General features: G+C 43.5%; 1 protein-coding gene and 1 long non-coding RNA gene across 3 annotated transcripts in view; one reads left to right on the plus strand and one right to left on the minus strand.

The window, feature by feature from the left end:
- The window catches only part of LOC138268385 (uncharacterized), an 81,754-nt gene extending 76,257 nt beyond the window's left edge, over nt 1-5,497 (minus strand). Inside the window, exon 1 of the long non-coding RNA XR_011199993.1 lies at nt 5,373-5,497. This is a non-coding gene — a long non-coding RNA (uncharacterized lncRNA). The remainder of the gene's footprint in view (nt 1-5,372) is intronic.
- The window catches only part of KIAA1328 (KIAA1328 ortholog), a 665,562-nt gene that overhangs the window by 345,665 nt on the left and 306,887 nt on the right, over nt 1-13,010 (plus strand). The window lies entirely within an intron of this gene.

Below are 13,010 nucleotides of genomic sequence, written 5' to 3' on the forward strand. Positions count from 1 at the left end.
AGGGAGGAGGCAGGCTACCCCCAGAGCATGCACCACCTGGAAACAGTCTAGAAAGCCGGCAGGATGAAGCGATACAAGGTTGCTAGTAGTCATCTTGCTACTTTGTTGCAGTTTTGCAGGCGTCCTGAGCAGTCAGCGGTCGATCCTTTGGTAGAAGGTGAAGAGGGAGATGCAGAGGAACTCTGATGAGCTCTTGCATTCGTTATCTGAAGAATTCCCCAAAGCAGAGACCCTAAATAGCCAGAAAAGGAGGTTTGGCTACCAAGGAAGGAGGACTGGCTACCAGGAGAGGTAAGAGCCTATCAGAAGGAGTCTCTGACGTCACCTGGCGGCACTGGCCACTCAGAGCAGTCCAGTGTGTCCCCAGCACCTCTAAATCCAAGATGGCAGAGGTCTGGGACACACTGGAGGAGCTCTGGGCACCTCCCCTGGGAGGTGCAGGTCAGGGGAGTGGTCACTCCCCTTTCCTTTGTCCAGTTTCGCACCAGAGCAGGGCTGGGGGATCCCTGAACCGTTGTAGACTGGCTTATGCAGAGATGGGCACCATCTGTGCCCATCAAAGCATTTCCAGAGGCTGGGGGAGGCTACTCCCCCCCGCCCCCAGCCCTCCCACCTATTTCCAAAGGGAGAGGGTGTTACACCCTCTCTCAGAGGAAGTCCTTTGTTCTGCCTTCCTGGGCCAGGGCTGCCTGGACCCCAGGAGGGCAGAAACCAAACCTGTCTGAGGGGTTGGCAGCAGCAGCAGCTGCAGTGGAGACCCCGGAAAGGCAGTTGGGCAGTACCCGGGTTCTGTGCTAGAGACCCGGGGGATCATGGAATTGTCCCCCCAATGCCAGGATGGCATTGGGGTGACAATTCCATGATCTTAGACATGTTACATGGCCATGTTCGGAGTTACCATTGTGACGCTGTACATAGGTAGTGACCTATGTACAGTGCACACGTGTAATGGTGTCCCCGCACTCACAAGGTCCGGGAAATTTGCCCTGAACGATGTGGGGGCACCTTGGCTAGTGCTAGGGTGGCCACACGCTAAGTAACTTTGCACCCAACCTTCACCAGATGAAGGTTATACATATAGGTGACTTATAAGTTACTTAAGTGCAGTGGTAAATGGCTGTGAAATAACGTGGACGTTATTTCACGCAGGCTGCAGTGGCAGGCCTGTGTAAGAATTGTCAGAGCTCCCTATGGGTGGCAAAAGAAATGCTGCAGCCCATAGGGATCTCCTGGAACCCCAATACCCTGGGTACCTCAGTACCATATACTAGGGAATTATATGGGTGTACCAGTATGACAATGTGAATTGGTAAATTTAGTCACTAGCCTGTTAGTGACAAATATGGAAAGTAGAGAGAGCATAACCACTGACGTTCTGGTTAGCAGAGCCTCAGTGAGACAGGCATCACACAGGGGACACATACTTATGAGCACTGGGGCCCTGCCTGGCAGGGTCCCAGTGACACATAGACTAAAACAACATATATACAGTGGAATATGGGGGTAACATGCCAGGCAAGATGGTACTTTCCTACACACAGTCATCATATGATGCACACTGATCCTCTCAAAAGAGTGCTATAGGAAAGTTCCAAATTGTTTCCAAATTTGTGACAATATTAAGATGATTCAAAGAGCTCCTTAGCTCCCACTCATCTCTGTGAAATGGTTGTTGTGGCTAATACAACCATATGGATCTGATGACTCATTCAAGCGCAGCACGTATCAACAGGAAGCCCACTTTTGTTTTTGCATGACCCATTAATGGACCGTATTTTTTCCTGGATTATTTAGAACCTTCACGGCATCCCAGCACATAATTTTGCTAAAAGGGCTGAGCATGGTGCAACTCGCCTTTAAGGGCATCAAGATTGCTACAACTAAACTTGGTGTAAAATAACATCCCGTCAGAGAAGCAGTGCTACTCAGAACACGAAAATTCATTGTGGCCCAGCCTTTGTGGTGTGTCCCTTGAAATAAACCACCTCAGTGCATTACTGCCCCCGATGGCCATCTCTGATTCAGCTTTTATTTTTTTGGCCAGTTGTTTTTAATCTTACTTTGTTTTAAGTATTTTGCTTGGAGACATTTTATCTTTATAACTATATTTCCTTTGGTCCCTTCATTTTATTTCCAGTATTGTGTATAAGGATTGCCTTACAGCTCTCGCCAGGCTATACAATGTGAGTCAAGTAATTAAAAAAAACATGTGTACCACTGTGGACTGGACTATAGCATAGTGCAACCTTATAATAACTACCAGAAGCCATTCATAGAGGTGGCATTTTTTCTCAAGTTAATAGAGATGAAGTTGGTTAAAAGCCTCATGAAAAATTTGACTAGTCATAATCTGTGTCAGGAAACCAATATGCTTGCCTTACGGTTCTTGGTCTGTTTATGAATAACAGGTCCAGTCAGAGAAAGTTCAAGACATACAACGAGCTAGGAACTTGGGTCTTTAGTCTCATTTGTCTTTAGTGAGCCTGAACTTCTAATGTCTTTTGTTAGCATGTGTTTGGGTTACTTTGCTATGTGCACATGCTTTGTACCTCTGAGAGTGAGTAATGTCCCCAAGACATGTAGAAGTCCCCTTTCTTGTAAGTATACTGCATGCTGAATCCATTATCATACTGTCCAAGATATCTGCCTCCTGCTGAGTACCTGTTCCGCCATGCCCATATGAAATGAGCTGAAATCACACTGGGCGTGTAGATGAAGTAAAACGGTGTAATTCATATAATAAAGTGCAGAAAAATCACCCCGGTGCTGTGCAAGCTGTCAGCCTTCTCTTCACTCCATCCGTCCTCCTCCCGCCCGTACCATTCGAATTCGAACCACTCAACCCTGCACACGTCAACTAAAGAGATAAACAGACTATAAAACATAGACCCAACTGAACACCACAAATTATGTAACCACATTAATAAAATACAATATTGCTTGAAATATTTAATGAACTTTTACAACATGTTTCACCTTAAAAAAAACAAGGAAAGAAATACCACACCATACCATCCTATCACTGTTGTCAGGGCCTGTGTCCACTGACCTAAATGTAGACCTTTTATGCAAGCACAACATACATCTTAAAGGCCATTCCATACATACCACGCTAAAAGTGAAAGGCCTAGCTACCATGCCTCAGCTAGATGGTAACCTCGGTGGAAGAGGTGTACCACATGGCATAATTCCCAACAAGATTGGATAATAATTCCTACAGTCTGCCTTCAGAGCTCTAGAAGTTGTCTAGTGCTGCGAGTTTGGAGGAGAGTTTATTTAATTGTATTTGAGGTAGGAGTACATGATCTCACTGGTAGAGTGGAGTTTAGGTTTAATGTTTCCAAACAAATGCTACTACAGTTATACAGTAAACTATTTTCACCCATGCACAACCTATTCTTCCCTTACATCTTCTCCTGACTACCTAGCTGAAATCTGGTAGTAAAATGATAAATGCTTTTATATTAACTTAAAATGTCAGCTATTTGTTTTGCCTGAACTTCAGATGGCCAGTTAGGTAGATGTTTTCTGTTTCCTTTTTAGTTCTGGTGTTAGCGAAGACCTTTGATTTTACTAAAACAATATGTATGGTATATTTACTTACAGAGCCCTTCTTATCCATTGGCCTGTTATATAATTTTCATTTTTCTTCCACCCATTACAGCGCACAGCATGGAGCAATGTGTCAGTCCACTTCAGCCTTTGGCTAACCTAAGTATGAGTGACAGCATTTTCCTTTTTTCAAAGAAAAACCTACACACACACCAAGTAGTTCTCTACAGTTCGAGGGACCCCAATTGTAACATACCTTTTCAGGCATTTTTTATTTTTTTTATTTTAGCCATTAAAGTATAGTAGCCTCCCCAACATTTATGTTTGCAAACGCGATGACAAAACAAAGCAAGTATGGAAAAAGCTTAAGGCTGGCAGCCCGCTCCAGACCTATTAGCTTCGCTGATGCGCGTTAAAGTTGTTATAAAAGACTTCACAACAATGTAGCTGTCAGAGAGTGGAGATTTTGATTGGGTAGTGATTTATTCTTGTCTCCTTCAAAAATGATGGTAATAAGGTGAATTGCACAACTAAAGAGACTTTTTATTTAAGAAACATCAGTATTATAACAGATAATCTGTTATTTTTTTTATAATGTAAAAGTTTTATTGCAAACATCTGATGTCCACGTATATATGGTGGCTAGGTTTCTTTTTGTGACACGTGTCTGCAAAAAAAAAAAAAGTAAAACTAGCCATCGCACAAGTTTGCCAAGGCCAGACTTATTTTCTTAGTATGTGTTTCTTGTACCGTCTTCCCAGATCTGTCCAGAGGTTAGCAAAAGCTCAGCACGGATGTTTTTAGGGTTGAGCCCACAAGTACATGCGCATGTGTCTCATATGTGAGATACTGTTGTGATCAGTAAAGGGCTTGGAGCCCGCCTGTTGCTCACCATTTGTTGGTTTGCGTGACACTCTTCTGGACAGACTCGTAATTCGTCAAGGCATGTCTGGCATCATTTCCGTTCCTCAGTGTGCCACACGGATCAAGCACTAATTGATTTCAACTTAATTAGTGCCCGTCCGTTGCTCCCGACGTGATTGAGGTACTATTTTGTTCTAACTTTGAGTGCCCTGCAAACAGAAGGCTTGTGACTGGCAAAAACGTGCCCAGCAGGACAAACAAAATTGCAAAGTTTTATTCTTTAAAGGTAACTTAATTTTATTTTGTTAAGTCGTCTTTTCTCAGTTTCCACTCATGTTTTTTTTTTTGGTTTTGCTTGCGGCGCTGTTGTCAAAAGATGACAATTAACTTGTTTGAAATATGCAAGACCCTTTGCATTGCAAATGCTTGTTATGGTTGCGTATGAGGAATGAACTCAAGCAGGCTTTGTTCCCAGGGCCCATTCAGCCTCCCGGCTAGGGTGGCAAGATGTCCCGGATTTGCCAGGACAGTCCCATTTTTTTCACCAGCTGTCCTGGCAGATTTCAGGAAATTTAGTTCATGTCCCAGTTTTTAAAGAGAGCTGCCTGAACACGGTGGGGAGTGATTTTATTTTTTGTTTTCCAAAGCAGAGATACTTAGCAGGTGTCATCAGAAAGCAATGTAATTAACCAACATTACAGTGGCTGTAAAAATTGCATTTTATCTGTGTGCTTAGTGCCTCTTTTGTAATTCTATGCTGATGAACTCTGTCATTCTGAGCTCTGCGTTGAAGTAAAATTGTTGTCCTTCAATTTTTGTGAAATGTCCCGGTTTTTGGCTTTAACATTCTGGTCATCCTACTCTCGACGCCCCTGCAAACAGAGGCTGCTTCAGCCACAGAAATGAGCGCCTTCATATAAATATCACAGCCTGCTCCCTTTATGCAAATAACGCACCTGGACTCTTCCTGCATGCACGCACACTTCCGCTCCACACATTGCCATTTGGCTGCCTTGCTCTCCCTTTTGTATTCGGCAGCTTCCTGCAGCCTGCTGTCTGAACCCGTGCCCTGGGGATTCACGCGATACTTCCCCGAGAGGTGCTGAAGCTGGCAGTGCGCGTGAGGGACTGCGTGCATCTCACAGAGCTGCGCGTGCGGCGCGCGCCTGCCAACGACGTCATTAGCGCGCGGCGTTCTGTTGCAGTTTGCCCTAATGTGCCTGCCTTTAAAGCGCACTGCTAATGATTCTAATATCGTCTCAGATCCAGCACTCCCGAGCTGCACGCGAATCCCAGAGGGAGCCCAAATAACTTATTAAAACCTTGTAAATGTTTCCTGCCCGTACCCTTTGTATTATTTCCCCACTCTGGTGGCAGTGGCGAAGGGCGGGGAGCTGCAGCCCTCCGGGGCCCATTAGACTTAACTTGTTTACTGCATTGATATCTATATGTTAAATGACAAGAGTTCGGGTTATTGAATAATTTAAAATTCAGCTCTAATTGGTGTCGTATGACCTGGAAAAGGCCATAGATGACGCCAGGAGCATGCTGTGAAAAGCTCGTGAATAATTCATGCACGCGCTCTCATTTGCTTGGGTGCCTTGTTAGACGCAGGAGTTTGAAAGTAATAACGAACGAAGCAACACCTGTAAGTATTTAGCTCATGTTCGGGGAGGTAATCTACCTTGATGATCTCCTAGTCAAACCTGCCAGCGCATGAAAGTTAATTGCACCGGGGAGACCGCGCAGCCTTTATTTGGGACGGGTCTTTGGCAAAGCTGGCGGTGCAGATGTTTAGCATTAGGCCTCGCTTCCTCAGTGAGTTGAGAAATGAGTTGCTTTGGTTCACTTCCGGTGTTTGTCACGTACCCCGAATATCCTCCTCATGCATAGTGTACGAGTGTTAAATATTAGAGCAGCGCCCGAACTGTCACCAGCACAGTTGCCAAGTTTCAGATTGCTTATGTGTGACATGACCAAGGCTTACGGTGTTTGTGTGACATTACATGCCATATGTGTGACGCTGAGTGAAACTTATTTGCAATTAAAACCATGCTAAAAATCCCTGTAAACATAAATATTAGAAATCACCCCACACATGAAGCGCCAAAATAACTGACACTTTTTCCCAAATGTACTTGCAATGAGGCAATATCGCCATTTAATTTAAAGTTGCCTGCGTCTGCAGAGAGCAGACACTACCCACCATCAGCCTCATGCAACAGTGTACACTGTACTAGGTTTAACCATGGTAGCTGTTAATTTTTTTTTTTTTTTTAGCCCTTCTCTCTCCTGGCTGCAGACACTAGTAGCAGCTAAATGCAGAGTTTCAGAGGGTTTGTCAGCAACCTGACAAATCGATTTTGTCACTGGTGGCACTTAAAGAACAACTGCTTCCGAGAGCAGAGCACCTCTCCAAACTGGGTGACAAAATGTGCCAGTGCGGGAAAGGCGAACGATTTATGTTAGTCTGACCTGTGATGGGTGGCACTTGGCAGGGCTGTATCAGTACAAGGTGGTGACAGGTAAGGTCTCAACTGATCATGGTTTATTTTTCTAAAATGGTGACATTTGCAGTGTAGATTGCTAGGCTTGAGGAATAAGTTATGATCTTTTGCAGTTAAGCTGCGCTCCAGCTGAATGCTTTTCTTTCACAAGTCATACTTATGCTTCATCATGTTTACATTCCCTTAAGGACGAAACCTCACAGAGTTCTCAGAATGACATACCTTCTATTGATTGGGTTGGGTTAGAAAGTTGAACTGAATTAGGGAAGTTTTCTTGTGTTTGCGGTATTAGAGGCCTTGATTTTTAAAAAAGTATAACTGTTTCCCCTCCACAAATATGGTTATGAAATGATGTATTAGAGGAATTTCTGACCACAATCCTCTCTGCTCTACTGCATTATTCACTTTCCTTCTAATTGTTTACTTTTTTTAAGAGCCTTTGATCCTTCACTTATTTCGGCTTTTACTTTTTTTTTTTTTTTTACTTGCATGAGGAGCTAGTCACAGTTCTCCATCCAGTGAGTTGAAACTGCTGTTGCCCACATCAATCAATTAAAAAAATTAAAAAAAAGTAATCAAACACTTATGCATAAACAGTCAAGCAAACCAAAAGAGGTGGCTGTGTATTAGGCTCGCACCTCCAAATTGTTTCGGTAAAGTAAGATATAGCCACTGATATGTACCAATAGGTAATGGTACTAGAACGGGTGCCAACACTAGTGAGCAAACAGCCACCAAGAATGCAAATGTGTCAATTGAGACATCAAAAGACACCTTGTAACATATAAATATCCAACTAGGGCACACCAACGGTAGTTCGTAATCTTCTTGGTCAAAACAGCAGAAAGTGTGAGGAGTCAGTTCTTTATTGTTCCTTCAAAGAGTTCATGAAGAAGAGTAACATAAGTCCAAAGATGCAACAGCCGACACGTGTTTCGTCAATAACACTTTTTCAAGGCCCAGATATATAAGAATCCGATAAGATGTATCATACAATAACATTTTATGTATAAGGCTAAAAAGTGCCTCTATGATAAATGATGTGCGAACTCTGTTAAAAACGTCCTTCTCGAATCATGAATGTTTCAAATGACCATGATAAGCCCGACAGCATGGGGAGTTTTGTTACTGTGACGAAAAAGCAGTCCAGTTTTCCCACAACCCAAAATTAATTAGTTCAGGCTGGATGTAGGACCATTGCGGTTTCAGCTCTCTTAAGGAGCGTGTGCTTTCATTACATCGCCTCCACTTACCTCAGCTTTTACTTCATGAGGGCTGAATATGGATGGAACAACTGGAATCCTATAATGGCTGCTTGTGACCTTACCTCCCTTGAAAAACATTCCCTGTGTATCTAGGTGGGCAATTCCTCACAGTTTCCAAAAAGACAACATGAAATTCTCATCTGGCACATCCTCCCATACCCCAGGTCCATAAAGGATAGCATGCCAATTAGTTACATTGCATGCCAAATCTTATAACTTTTGTTAGAAATGGGGTTTCTAGTTGGCAGTGGTTTGCACCCTGTCCAACTATGGACCCCCACTCTAGTCAGGGTAAGGAAGTCACACAGCTAAGATAACCCCTACTCACCCCCCTTGGTAGCTTGGCACAAGCAGTACTACTCTTCTCAGAGGCAATGTGTAAAGTGTTTGTACACACACACACGTGCAGTAACACAGTGAAAACCCTATAAAAGGACTCCACATCAGTTTAGAAAAATAGACAATATTTATCTGAATAAGATGAACAAAGCAACAAAAGTCTAACATACATAAGTCAAGATATCACTTTTAAAAGATTAAGCAAGTTTAGTCCATAGAAATCAGTGGATGCATTGTTTTAGGGAAAAGTACCTTAGGTGCGTCAAAAATCAAAGACGAGAGCAGGGGAGGTGAGGTGCCAGAATAGCAAGCAATGCTTCGGTTACTTACTGCCAGGGTAGGTGGTGCGTCGGTTCCTTACGGTCGCAAGGAGGTGATGCGTTGGTTCCTTGCTGTCAGGGGAGGTGATGCACCGTGGGCCGCTTCCCGGACACGCAGCCTCGGTTCATTAATGCGGTGCGGTGTCGATGAAGAAATTGGCACCCAGGGATGATCCAGATGCACTGTGTTGGTCTACAGCGGTGGTGCAGGTGTTTCATCGATTCTGCAGTGGCGGTGCAGGCGCTGTATCATATCTTTCCAGCGATACGTCAATTTACAGTGGTGCTGGGAGTCGATGCGTGGATTCTTTCCTGAAGATCACCAGATCTCACTTCCACAGGCCCAAGGACTGGATTTGGCACCACTTGGCAAGTCAGAACTCCCAGCAAGAGAGCACAGGTGCTGGCAGTTGAAGTCTTTGTTGGCCCTGAGACTTCCTAACAGTAAGCAAGCTCAGTTCAAGGCCTTGGAGAACCTTGGAAAGCAGGTTGTAGAAGGAAAAGTCCAGTCTTTTCACTCCCAGGACAGAAGCAAGCGGCCTGCACAAAAAATGAGCAGGCAAAGTGGCAGTCCCTTCTACAGCTTCCAGCTCTTCTTGCTGGCATGATGTCCTCAGTCCAGAAGTTTTCTAACTATGTTGTGTCAGAGGTCCAGATCTTATACCCATATCAGTCTTTGAAGTAGGCAGACTTCAAAGAGAAGTCTTTGTAGTGCACAGGACCCTGCCTCTCCCTGCCCAGGTCCCAGACACACTCCAGGGGGTTGGACACTGCTTTGTGTGAGGACAAGCACAGTCCTATTCAGGTGCAAGTGTCAACTCCTTCCACTACTCTAGCTCAGGAAGACACATCAGCCTGTTGGTGGTGACTGTCTAGAGTGAATGCACAAACAGCCCAACTGTCATCCTGACCCAGACGTGTATTCAGAAGACCAGCAGAGGCACAGAATGGTTAATCAAGAAAATGCCCACTTTCTAAAAGTGTCATGTTCACACTTGCAATTCAAAAACCAAGTTTACCAAAAGATATATTTTTAAATTGTGAGTTTAGAGACCCAAGCTCCATATTTCTATCTACCCCCAATGGGAAATTACACTCAAAAGATATTTCAAGGCAATCCCCATGGTACCATTTGGGAGAGATAGGTCTTGCAATAGTGAAAAACAAAATTGGCAGTATTTCACTATTAAGTCATGTAAACACACCAATACATGTCCTACCTTTTTAAATACACTGCACCCTGTCCATGGGGCTACCTAGGGCCTACCTTTCTGGTGCCTTACATGTACAAAAAGGGAAGGTTTGGGCCTGGCAAGTGGGTACACATTTGCCAGGTCGAATTGGCAGTTTTAAAACTGCACAGAAAGACTCTGCAATGGCATGCCTGAGACACATTTACAGGGCTACTCATGTCGGTGGCACAATTAGTGCTGCAGGCCCACTAGTAGCATTTGATTTACAGGCCCTGGGCACCCATGGTGTAATACACTAGGGACTTACTAGTAAACCAAATATGCCAATCATGGATAAACCAATCACCAATACTATTTAGACTGGTAGCACTTGTACTCTAGCACCGGTCAGTAGTGCCAGAGTGCCCACAGTCCTAAAACCAGCAAAACTGAAATTCAGCACAGGAACAAAAACAAGAGTTCAGAAGCGTAAAAGACCAGCAAAATCATGCCAAGGGCTGCCAGGTTTAACAACTTTTTAAAATGAAATGCTCCCACTTAACGTAGTTGGGGATTTGAATTGCTTATGTATAAGAGTTAGATTATTTTTTTCCTTGATGCACTGCACAAACACTTTTTTAACCTTTCGCCTATGGAGCATCTTTATGTTTGATTCATAGAATTGATACAGTTTCTCTATCAATTATATATGATTTATCTTCAGTATTGGAATTGTTCAGACCTCCATGTTTTTCCCTTTACTTCTATAAGTGATTTATTTCTGTAAGTAATTTTGTATAAGATATATTGTCTAACTAAACAACCAATATTTTATCCATCCGACAGAACCAATGTTCGTTGTATAGTTTAATACAGAGCTCTGAGGAACAGAGGGTCACCTCATTGCTATTTAACACACCCATCCATTGTCAGAAAATTTGTACACATACTCAGTTTTGTCGACAAAGCTTACTACCATTCTGCTCACTGCTTCTCTTCTTCCTGCAAGATACTGGACAAGAGTACATAGGACGATGTTATAAAGAATCTTTTGCAATTTCCAGTACCCCAAATCAGGTTTCTGTAAAGTGTAGTCCACTGAAATGGCTGTCACCCACTTATCCGTCAAGATACATCATTATGCCCTAACTTTATGTTCATGGGCAGAAGCCTCACTGAAAAGGAATAATATACTGTCACTTGAAGGCATGTAGGCTCCTGAAGAGCCTTAGTGTAGTGACTGAGCTTTGGCTTTCTCTATCCTAATAGTTCTATAAAGGGTTTTTGTTGAAGCTTTTCTTTCATTTGTCTCTACATGTCTACCGCTCAGCACCTTAAGACCCTCACGGTTTATAAGAACCGGGACCGATTGACTATCTCAAAAGACTTGCTTTATGAAAGTAGGATTTTATTTTTACCAGATTTCCTTCTCAGCTCTTGCCTCAGCTGCTGTTTCTGCTAGGCTTGCCATTGCCTTTAAACAAATGTCGCTCCTCTTGTTGAAACACATCCAAGAAAGTGATTGTCTTGTGCATTAGTTGCCTTTCTGATTCACAGTGTACAATCTGTCCAGATAAAGCACACAAAGAGATGGAGTATGATTCTGTCTGCATGCCGATGCTTTAGGCCTCTATCAAAGAGCTCCTCCTTTAGTGGTCCCCAGTAGAATCTCTTTGCGGCTGTGTCCCTCTCAGGGGTTTTTGGATTTCATGACAGCATGGTTTTCATGAACCATTTGGGCCAGGAGCGGTTGCAATAACCTTGCATCTCCCCACGACCTAGCTGCAGCATTTGCTTAGATAACTAGATACTCTGCTCCAACTCCTAACTGGACGTTGCAAGGCTGCTATTAAAGCCTATGTAGATCCCCTTCCCTCCACTGGACTGCACAGCTTTAATGTCCCTAGCAGCTCACACCATACTTGGTGTAACTCCATCTGGCTCTCTTGCAGCACCCACTGACTCCATTGCATCTCCTGAAGTCAGAGCCATAAGACATTTGACAACATGTGGGGGCTCTCTCTTTGTCTCATAGTAATAACAGAGGAGTGTCCTCCCTTTTTTAGATACAAATGTCATGTCAGATGTCCTCTTTTTTTTTTTTAGCCGTTTTTCATACGTGAGGCCAGTATCATCCTAAGGCATCTGTGTTACAGTACATTCTTATTCTTAATTTCAGAAGCCATGCCACTAATGAAAAGTAATTTGTATGTTACATAGGCCACTCCCTCTTTGGTACTAGCCTGCACATGTTTCAGCCCGCTGAAAGCACTATTACAGTGGAGAATCTGAGATCCTCAACACACCCATTTCCTCCTGCTCTCCCAGCTCTTCCTCAATTTTGTGTTATGTTAACCAATAATTTTTAAGCACAGGAATCACTCATATGCGTGAGTCTTCCGGTGCTTGGAAGGTCAGGGCCCCCCCCCTGCCTGGAGCAGAAATCATCCAAGAAACTGTTAAAAAAAAATCATAGTTTTCTGCCTTCCGAATCCTTTTAAATTACTGTGGATGCATGTTCCAAAAGCAGTTGCAAACAGCAAAATTACTTCCTCCAAGACTTGTTGCACCCTATGAGTCATGCACAGGACTTTAAAGGCCACTCTGGCCAGTGAAGATGCCTGCGAAGAGGGTAGCCTGTTTAATTCTTGCTACCTTGACTTTAATCATCTCCACATTGTTCTGAATGTTTTGTATTTATTTTAAGGAAAGTAGCAGTAACAAGCATTTGCATTACTTTGTAATAATCACCATGAGCTAATAATGGCTGATACACTCCAATGATGGGCTTCTGGGTTAAGTTCTTTGGGTACTTTTTAATCAGTGATTCCCCACCCTATGAATATCCCCAAATGCCATTCTGGATCTCGAAATGTTTGTCTCACTAATAGCTCTCCTGCCCCATCATGTGGCTGTGGTTTCTGACCAGAAGTAAGGACATGGATGCACAAGGACAAATTGAGATCAAGGAGCTAGAGACTGTGGAAGACT

The sequence above is a fragment of the Pleurodeles waltl genome, chromosome 1_1 (genome assembly GCF_031143425.1).
Source record: "Pleurodeles waltl isolate 20211129_DDA chromosome 1_1, aPleWal1.hap1.20221129, whole genome shotgun sequence".
Taxonomy (NCBI): Eukaryota; Metazoa; Chordata; class Amphibia; order Caudata; family Salamandridae; genus Pleurodeles; species Pleurodeles waltl.